Genomic DNA, 10,647 nt, shown 5'->3' with positions numbered 1-10,647 from the left:
AGATCTGGCTGGCAGCTGGTGGTGTGAGAAAGCCCCTTATCCCAAACGGTTGTGATACTGGAGTCAGTCTTACTCACAGAGACGGTAGTTTGCGCATGACGCTGTGACAATATCCGCAGCGTTATACCGCTCGGGTCTGGGGGGGCCCCCCACCGATGCTGCCGGGAACTCCCCCTCCTCCGTGGCCGCCGCGACTGCAGTGGAAGGGGGAAGCCAGTGAGCGGAGCCGCAGATGAAGGACGCTGACGGGCACTGTTCTGAAATGCTGGGCCCCCCAGCGCCAGACGAGTGCCGTTGAAGTAGCCGGAGCTAGCCTGGTCTTTAGTATGGTCGCGTCGTTCTGTCATGGCCGGGGAGGAAACGGACGAGGAAGGACAAACATGCAGGACTCCGGAGATGGGCATAACTCAAAGGCATTTATTAATGTAGGGAAAAACAATACAAAAACCGTTCAGAAGGGAGACGAAGGGGAACCACAGGGAGCACAGGAACACACGGGCACACAACATCAACGACGCGACAACAGGCATAGAAAACGCAGGACTTAAATACACAGAAGGGCTGATGAGGGAAGAGGAAACAGGTGGGAACACAGGTGACACAGATAACTAAGACGAGACCAGAGGGAAGCAAAACTGAATACAACAGACAGGGGCTGGACGAATATCAAAATAAAACAGGAAGTATGACAAGGGAACAGAGACGCAAACCTGACACAGAATACAGAGAGACACGAGGGACTAGAAATAACTGAGGGCAACTCTAACAGATAACAAAACAACCTGAGAAAACGGAAACCATACCAAGAAAACATAAAACACTGGGCCACCGGCCCAGGACATGACAAAAACTCCCTTTTAACAGGAAGAAACCTCCAGCAGAACCAGGCTCAGGGAGGGGCAGTCATCTGCCGCGACCGGTTGGGCTGAGGGGAGAAAAAGACATGCTGTGGAAGAGAGCCTGAGATTAATATCAATTAATGATTAAATGCAGAGTGGAGTATAAACAAAGTAAATAAGGTGAATGAGAAGAAACAGTGCATTATGTGAACCCCCCAGCAGACTAGGCCTATAGCAGCATAACTAAGGGACGGTTCAGGGTCACCTGATCCAGCCCTAACTATAAGCTTGATCAAAAAGGAAAGTTTTAAGCCTAATCTTAAAAATAGAGAGGGTGTCTGTCTCCCGAATCCAAGCTGGAAGCTGGTTCCACAGAAGAGGTGACTGAAAGCTGAAGGCTCTGCCTCCCATTCTACTCTTAAGTATCCTAGGAACCACAAGTAAGCCATCAGTCTGAGAGCGAAGTGCTCTGTTGGGGTGATATGGTACTATGAGGTCTTTGAGATAAGATGGTGCCTGATTATTCAAGACCTTGTATGTGAGGAGAAGAATTTTAAATTCTATTCTAGATTTAACAGGGAGCCAATGAAGAGAAGCCAATATGGGAGAAATCTGCTCTCTCTTTCTAGTCCCTGTCAGTACTCTAGCTGCAGCATTTTGGATCAGCTGAAGGCTTTTCAGGAAGCTTTTAGGACAGCCTGATAATAATGAATTACAATAGTCCACCCTAGAAGTAATAAATGCATGAATTAGCTTTTCAGCATCACTCTGAGAAAGGATGTTTCTAATTTTAGAAATATTGCGCAAATGCAAAAAAGCGGTCCTACATATTTGTTTAATATGTGCATTGAAGGACATATCCTGGTCAAAAATGACTCCAAGATTTCTCACAGTGTTACTGGAGGCCAAAGTAATGCCATCCAGAGTAAGTATCTGGTTAGACATCATGTTTCTAAGATTTGTGGGGCCGAGAACAAGAATTTCAGTTTTATCTGAATTTAGAAGCAGGAAATTAGAGGTCATCCAGGCCTTAATATCTTTAAGACATTCCTGCAGTTTAACTAATTGATGTGTGTCATCTGGTTTCACCAATCAGCTGAGGAAATCCCTGGTTCATTTACTGCACTTCATAGTTTAATAGCCTACAAATAATTTCAATGTTTTAATGTGTTGATTGTATTTTTAAATGATTTATCTTCCTTTTATTTTTCAATTCAAAGCTGACACTTTGGTGATTTGTGGTATACTCTTGTGGTAACACAAGAAGTCAGGTATACAGCATTGTAACATATTGCAGGATAAAAGAATGGTTAGCAGCATGCAAGTCCATTTTGTCACAGAGACAAATATACTTCATCAGCATGCTTTTATTCACAGGTTTATAAAAATGCATAAAACTCCATAAAAACATCAGTGTCTTGTGACAGTATGATGGATGCTGGTTAAACATGTTGAGATAAGCTGGAGCATAAAAAACTTGCATACACATATGTGAAAGTGATCCATCCATCCATTCTCTTCTGCTTATCCTGTTCAGGGTCACAGGGGGGCTGGAACCAGCAAGAGGTAGAGTACACCCTGTACAGGTCTCCAGCCTGTGGAAGGGCTAACTCAGAAAGACAGTCAATCATTCACTCCTATGGGTAATTTACCTAACCCCCAGTAACTGTGTGTCTTTGGACTGTTGGAGGACACCAGAGTACCTGGAGAAAACCCACACAAACACCACACAGAAAGGCCTGAGCCAAAGTGGATTCAAGCCAAGACCTACCATGCTACCTATGTGAAAGCGATTTAAACTTAAATTTAATGATGAAAATCCAAGTCTTGGGATATGACAGCAGGAAAGTTAAAACAAAACAAAAAAACATAACAATAAAGAAAAATTAAAAGAAAATCTGTGCCACATTAGACAAGTACCACATGAATGAATGTACTTTCTGAATTTGAGATGAAACTTTTGTGTAAAAAATTGATTCATGGGTGTCGTGTTAGCTCAGTGGGTGATCAGGCCATATGCCAAATGGCTAAAGTGCAGCAGTGTGGGTTAAAGTCCAACCTGTGGCCCTTTGCTGCGTGTCTGCCTCTGCGCTCTTCTCACTTTCATATCAATTTTTACTGCTCCATTATCCAATGAAGGCAATTTACACTGTGTGTTGTTGAATGAAGAATCAAGAATAAAGAAGACTTTATTGTCATATATATGTAAACATATAATGAAAACATATAATGAAATTTGCGTTCCAGAACACCAATCCAAGAAATACAAAAAAGAGAAGCAAACAGGGGGGACAGGTGTCTGAGGTCGTGCAGCCGTTGCCGGCGCTACCTTTATCAGTCCCAGAAAAGGAAACAACACACATCATGGGGTAGTTAGGTTAAAAAAAGAGTCATCTGGTATGGTGCTCGACATGAGCACCATACCAGGGTCCAAAAAAATCACCTTAGCAAAGCATATTTGCACATTTAAAGCCAGGATAGCAATATGGTCGGGGAAGGGAGGGGGGCAGGAGGGGATGCAGATGGAGACGAAAGGGTCAGGGCATTGTGGAGCCAGATGCCAGCTCCTAGCCAAAACAGTTCGCTGATAGTGATGGAAGTTCATCAGCGGCCGAGGTACACCAGATCCAGCTTCACAAATCACAGAGAAGGCTGAGGGGGAGAGCGACTGTCACACATAGCCCTGGAGAGATGTGATTGCCAGCCCAAGGCCGGCTAGGGAGCCAAATTCCTGATAATGCAGATGTTGTTTTAGTCTCACTGGGGAACCCATTCAGTAATCCAATATTCCAAATTCATCAGTTACCGTCCTCACCGTGCAGAACCGAACTTTATCTCTAGATCGAACCCCTCTCGCCTGCGAGCACGTTCTCAGCTGGACTACCCATCCGCTTTACGGCTCAGGTCCAACAGGCTTTGAGTCTGAGTTTGTACGGCCCTGCACAGCCCATCCACCTGGGTCAGCAGCCTCTGCAGATGTCGAACTTCTGCCCAGATTTTCTTGATTTCCCGGTAAATCAGGTATCCTCTGAGCCCAAACAGAAAAGATACCGCTACCAAATAGCCGAATATGTAGACATCTTCCACGTCTTCGACCTCGAGGGCTGAGAAGCACACAGGTCTCCACGAGCTCCAAGAATCGATGACGTATCCAACCGGATCTGTTCCACTCGGACACGCAGGCTCCCCTTTCCCCGATCTCGTAGTGGAAAAAAAATTGATCAATGGTGTTTAGGGCCCAGTTTGCCAGATCCATGTTGCTCTCAATCTTATTCTTATTCGGACAGTGTGTGAGAGACGCTCTCACAGCAAGCAGCAAGCAGGAGAGATAGGGAGGGCAGGGAGAGAGAGATAGAATGCGACCGTCTCCGTCAAGAGCAGGATAGGAAGGGAAGTCTTATTTACTGATTGGTGTCTCCTTAGTGATGATCACTTTGCTTTCTGGAATGGTTTCATAAATGGCTGGTTCTATCCTCAGTTGCGGCAGCATCTGACTTTCGGGAAGTCTTTGAAAGGTTCGATGAAATGGAGCGAGTAGATGTAAATGACAAATGGTCCTCTGCCAGGGCACTCTCGAGCACAAAACATATGGACTGCTGAAGCTTCTTCTGGAATTCTTCACACATGAAAACATAGAGGATGGGGTTCAGGCAGCTGTTCAGAAAAGCCAGACACACTGTCAGGGAACCCCAAATTTTAGGAATGGCCTTGAGGTCTGGGTTATTCATGGGCTTCAATTCTATAAAATTGAAAACATGGAATGGCAACCAGCAGATGAAAAATGCAAAAATGATGGAGAAAATGATTCTGCGAGATCTCGGTTTCCTTGTTCTTGGCATGCTCATTACACGGATACCTATGGCCACGTAAGACACCACTATTACCAGGAATGGGATCACAAAGCCCATAACAAAGCGAAAAGTGTAGAGAATCCATTTTTGTTCATCTTTTATAAAATAATAACAGGTCCTCTTCTCAGAAACAGTGCGAAAAGTGGCATAAGGGGTGCTGCAGACCACAGCAATCACCCAGATACCAGCTGATATGAGCTGAGCTTTGCAGACTGTGCGCTTGTTGTGCGCCCACACCACCACCCAGATGGACAAACAACGATCCAGACTCATGGCTGTCAGAGTGAAGATACTGGCAAACATGTTGACTACACTCACAAAGGTGTTGAGCTTGCACATGAATTCTCCAAAAGGCCACTGGTGATTCTGAGAGAGAGAAATGATCGAGAAAATCAGGAAAGCCGTGAAGAGGAAGTCAGCTATGGCCAGGTTGAGAAACCAAACTGAGTCGACTGTTTTCTGCATTTTGAAGCCTGTCACATAGATGACCAGACCGTTGCCCAGAGTTCCAACTATGAATATCACACAGTAGATGACAATGGAGGCTGTTTGGATGTGTCTGGAAGCTGCATCCAGGGCAGATGATTGATTTGCAGTGAAATTGCTGTTATCTAAAAAAAAAAGAAAATGTTATAAAACGCACATTTAACACATCTTATAGTATGAATAGATAAAATAAGAAGATTTCATTACTTATCTTGCTAAATTACACAAATTGTATTTTTAATTAACAACATATGACCATGCATTTTAAAAGCTGTGTATTAGAGTGCTTGGCCATGGCACATGCTCTGTAATACCAGACTTTAAGTATTCACAGAATTCTTTGTGTAAGCTGACATTTACATTTATGGTGTCTAACCCAGTTTCTGTTGTGATCAGAACTGATAATGGACACGCAGGCTCATTTTAAACAGTTTAACAAGAAATCAAGTCCCCTTTCACTTTATGCTGTTTAAAAGAAACGATAATGTATGTTTAAAGTGTCTTACCCATGTTGCTTTTAGCTGAGAGAGTTTGTCTTTATTCTAAGTTGATCTCTGTCAGTTGCTGCTTCTACTTGCTCTCTGGTTTTGATAACTCCTCCCTCTCAGCTTTTGCAGCTGCAGATGATGCAGAATGCACATACAGAAATGAGTAGAAAAAGTAATAAGAACACCTCAGGATATGCTCATGCAGCAACAAAAGACTGCATGTTTTTCCATATTTGAAATCAATGAACATGTTTTTGTTTATTCTCTGCTATGCTTCTACTTAGAAGGGTATTATTTGCAGTGCATTATGCTTGTTTTGTATATTTAACTGTACAGAGTCACTGTTTGTGGTTAGCTCCATTTTTCTTCTGCTACACTGTACCCACTTTCACAGATCCTCACAGATACTTTGCAACTGTCTGGCTTATCAGATGGATATGAAAGACAAACACGCGCTCGATGTTTAGAGTTTATTGCTTGATTTTTCACAAATGCGCCAAACACCAGGACAGTGGCTGTTTGGCAAAGGCTGTTATTAAGTGTAAACACAAATAGAAAAATCCATACTGATACTGTATAGAAGTAGAGATTGATGGAGGGGTGGGAAATGTATTTATCTTTTTATTTCTTTTTTAGGATCCTCACTAGCTGTGCCCTAAAGATGCCCCAGCACACAGTAGCAACAGGGTACCATGTTGTCACAGACCAGAGGGTCACTAGAGTTCTCCTAAAATGAGACAAATAGTTTTTTTTTTTTTTTTTTTAAGTTGTTTCAGTAATAGAATACAATGTATTATCAAGCTGATGACATTGCTTAGTAGTCATGTATTAAAGAACGCATGCCACTACCGATGCATTACTACTTTTGCAACACCTTGCCTACAATTTCTTTGGCATGACATTACGTAATGATTTGCATTTATAGTGTTTCCCTTTTTTCTTGTAAATTATTTATATGACTGTTTCTATCTATTTTGCAATTTCTGAACTCTCAACTGCGAACTTCAGGGGTGTTGTTAAAAAGACAACATGAATTATGATATGTAAACCTCATTGTCATGTTGTCTGTCACAAATGTATATTTCAGGCTTCCATTAGCATAGTGCCATGCTTAATAGCAGCCTGTTGCAAAGCTGTTTAATGCTGCATACACACTGATAGCCATGCTACCTGATCACCTGCGGACATTCCAGGATAAATTATATGCAATTATGATGCCGTTCAGACAAGGGCTTGCATTTTAATGAAGATCTTTAATTTGTGATGTATTTTTCTTTACATTGAAAGTGCACTTTTATCTGGATTTGCTCATTATTGTGCTGAAGATCATGTTTGTCAGTACAATATTACTGACATGAACACACAGTGGTATGATGGAACAACACAAACAAGACAGGAAAGTTATTACAGAGTGGCGGAAGATTTATTGTCTTGTTATGGGACACATGAAGCTGCTGTCATGGTCCTGGGCTGTCTGTCCAGCGTTTTGTGTTTAGTTTTGTTTTCCCTGAGTTTTGTTATTTCCCAGTTTGTTTTGGTGTTCTTGTTCCCTTTGTCCCTGTCTCCCCTGTATCTGTGGTCTTGTGTCTGTTTTGTCCTTTTGTCTTGACCCTGACTTCCTGTGTTTTCATATTGAGTTTTATTCCCAGTGTTATGACTAGTCTGCCTCTCTGTCCCGTGTCTGTATGCCAGTCCCCTGTGTCTAGTCTGTGTGTACCTTGTTTAGTCACTTCATGTTTTATTTTGCCAGTCTTGTGTTCCCATCGTCATCATTGCTCCCAATACTGTGTGTCTCCCTGGTCCCAGCTGGTCTCCTCTGTTTAGTTCTGGCTCCCGTCCAGTCCCAGTTTAGGTTCATTGTTGTCTTTTGTTTACATACTCAAATAAACCGCTTTAAGTTCACCTTCTGCCAGAGTCCTGCATTTCGGGTTTAACCTCTCCAGCCACACAGCCCGACATGACAGCCACAACACATGGAAATGAGCAGCAGTGACAGCCCAGTTCTGGTTGATCAGTGAACCTCCGCAGAAGTAGAATCCACTGCCATCCTGCAGGAAAGAAGACACATACTTCAAAACTTCAGGTTGTTGTAGTTGTTAAACAGAAGTTGTAACTTTGCCAAAGCTGGGATCCAGACACAGCAATAAGACATTTATAATCTGGTTCCATCCACTCATTTGGGGTCTGATAGAAGGCACTCCACACCCCGAGGCCCAAAGACATGATTTTAAAAAAATGATTTGCTAGTGTAAAAATACACCTGAATATGCCTCAAGTAACCCAAAATGGCTTTTAAATGTTACTAAATCTTAAGGGTGTCAATATTTTTCACTCTTAGAACTTAGAAACAGTGTAATTTGTCCCAATTTCTTCCGCTGAATATATGAAAATGCTGAGATATCACAATTTGACAGACATAAAATAATATTTTTATACCAACAAGATGATTCCCAAAGAGTGATTAGCCAAAAGATTGACATATCTTATCATGGTGTACAGTGCATTGTTATACATACATTTATTGTATTTTATTGTAATGTAAAACAGCTTTATACTCACCTAGCTAGGTTTATGACCTCCAGTAATGCTCATATGTACACATCACAGCTGCCAGTGTATATTCAGTTCAGCCTTTTTAATGACTGACAAGTCAGATTTCTTGTGCATATGAAGTTAACTTTCTATGGTGTGGCATGATGTAAGTTACTGCCTTTGCAAAACTGAATTTTATTAAATCCTCCATGAATAGCGCCTGCTGTTTAACACCTTACAGTGCTGTGAAAAATATTTGCACCCTTCCTGATTTCTGTTTTTTTGCATATTGTCACCCTCCTAAAATAAGAAAAAAAAATTATTGGCCCTCAGTTCATCTGTGGTATAAATCAAGAATTCTGTTGCCCACAGAACCCTGGTACAATAGATATAAAACCAAAGTAAGTTTGTTCAATAGATCCATTACACTTTACTACTTTTTCTGTATGCTAGTATGTGTCTTTTTACATAACCATTATCTAGGTGGAAAACACAGTTCAATTCAATTTTATTTATATAGCGCCAAATCACAACAGTCGCCTCAAGGTGCTTTTTATTGTGGGTAAAGACCCTACAATAATACAGAGAAAACCCAACAGTCAAAAACAACCCCCTATGAGCAGCACTTGGTGACAATGGGAAGGAAAAACTCCCTTTTAACAGGAAGAAACCTCCAGCAGAACCAGGCTCAGGGAGGGGCAGTCATCTGCCGCGACCAGTTGGGCTGAGAACAAGGGTGAACAGAATCTAATTAATTAGACAAAGAGAAGCAAAACTGAACACAATGCATATGACTAACAAAACAGTAAGTAACGGGAACAGGAACACAAACTTGACACAGAGCACAGGAGGGCAGGGAAACAAACTCAGAGAATTAACTATAATTACAAATTACAAAAGAGAGCAGAATAATAAGGGGCTATTATTGTAGCAAAAGTTCTGAGTGTCCATAAATGAATCCACGTGTGTATCGTGAAATGTCCATAATTGGATCCATGTGTGCAGAGATTTGTGTGTGCATAAGTGGATCTGTCTGTAACTGGATCCACGTGTGTGTATCGCGATCTGTAGTTTGATCTGTGTGTCTGTAATCAGATTTGTAAGTGTGCAAAGAAATTTGCAGCGCAGATATTAATGGTTGCAAAGTCTTAAAGTGTTTCTCAACTCACTGAAAACACACACGTCAGGCCGCCAAGCTTTACAATTGGCTCTTTTTACATATGTAACTTTTGCTACACTTCTGCCGCCGCAGAATCTGTGACAGATTTGTCTGTAATCCAGGGCTCTTTCACCCTCAGTCAGGCTCACAGGCGGGTTGCGTTCAGGTCTGCTGGGACTTATTACTCTGTCTAACAGCGTCACATTAGCCTGCTGGTAGCGGTGGCTGTGCACAGAGGTGTCAAAATCATTTAGTTAATGGGCTGGATGCTGTCCACTTTAAAATAGACCAACTCAGTAAAAAACACTGCATAATAATGGACATGATCTTTAACAGTCAGAAAACATTCATGTCCTCATTTGATGAGCAACCCATTTACAAAAAGATGAACAGCCTGAGATGTTTTAATAAAAAATATATCCCAGTTTTTTCCTTATTTATTAAGTTTACTGTTACACTGCACTCAGTTTACAGTTTACACAAAGTTGATCTATGAAATCACCAAATCATCACATACAGTGTATCACAAAAGTGAGTACACCCCTCACATTTCTGCAGATATTTAAGTATATCTTTTCATGGGACAACGCTGACAAAATGACACTTTGACTCCCCTGTTTTACACCTGTATCGAATTGAACTCTATTAAACTTAGCTGCTATGATGCCTGTCAGGAGTTTCCGTGTTGTGCCGAGACAGGTTATTGGCCAGTAGTTGGATGGGACTGGTCCCTTCTGGGGATCCTTGAGGATCAGGACCATCTTCACACCTTCACGGCTTCAGTCAGCCGTTCCGGGTGTGTCTTAGCTTCTAGCAGCTGGTTTATTTGTGCTGCCAGCCGTTCATAGAGTGCACTTAGCTTCTTTGGCCAGTTGGTGTGAACCATGTCAGGGTCTGGTGTTGTCCAATTCTTCATATGTGAGGCTCTTTCCTGGATGTCTGCCACTGTGATGGTTACTGGATCCTATTCAGGGAGGTTGTTGTGCTCTTAGATCTACTAGCCACTGAGGATTGATGTTGTGTGTTGCATCCTTCTCTCATATGCTCTTTCAGTATTGCACTGTATCCAGGCTTGGTGGGGGTGCTGTTCTCATATTGATCCCCTGCCACTGAGAGTACGGTACACCATGGATGGTTCAGTGGAGAACATCTGGTTTGTTCTCCTGGCTTCTATGTCTCTGGTATACCTCTTCAAGTGCGTAGCTAAGACTTTCAGAGGGTACTTCATGTGGTCTTGGAAATCGGCTTTGAGGGGTCCAGGTTTCAAACTTAACCTTGATCTTATCTTTAAG

At 42.1% G+C, this 10,647-nt stretch overlaps 1 pseudogene; it reads right to left on the bottom strand.

Moving 5' to 3' along the window:
• Window positions 1-4,236: 4,236 nt before the first annotated feature.
• On the bottom strand, window positions 4,237-10,241 carry LOC115794026 (C3a anaphylatoxin chemotactic receptor-like; annotated as a pseudogene).
• Window positions 10,242-10,647: the final 406 nt, after the last annotated feature.

The sequence above is a fragment of the Archocentrus centrarchus genome, chromosome 16 (genome assembly GCF_007364275.1).
Source record: "Archocentrus centrarchus isolate MPI-CPG fArcCen1 chromosome 16, fArcCen1, whole genome shotgun sequence".
Taxonomy (NCBI): domain Eukaryota; kingdom Metazoa; phylum Chordata; class Actinopteri; order Cichliformes; family Cichlidae; genus Archocentrus; species Archocentrus centrarchus.
The sequence above is the reverse complement of the archived record's forward strand: the minus strand, read 5'-3'. Positions and strand labels throughout refer to the sequence as shown.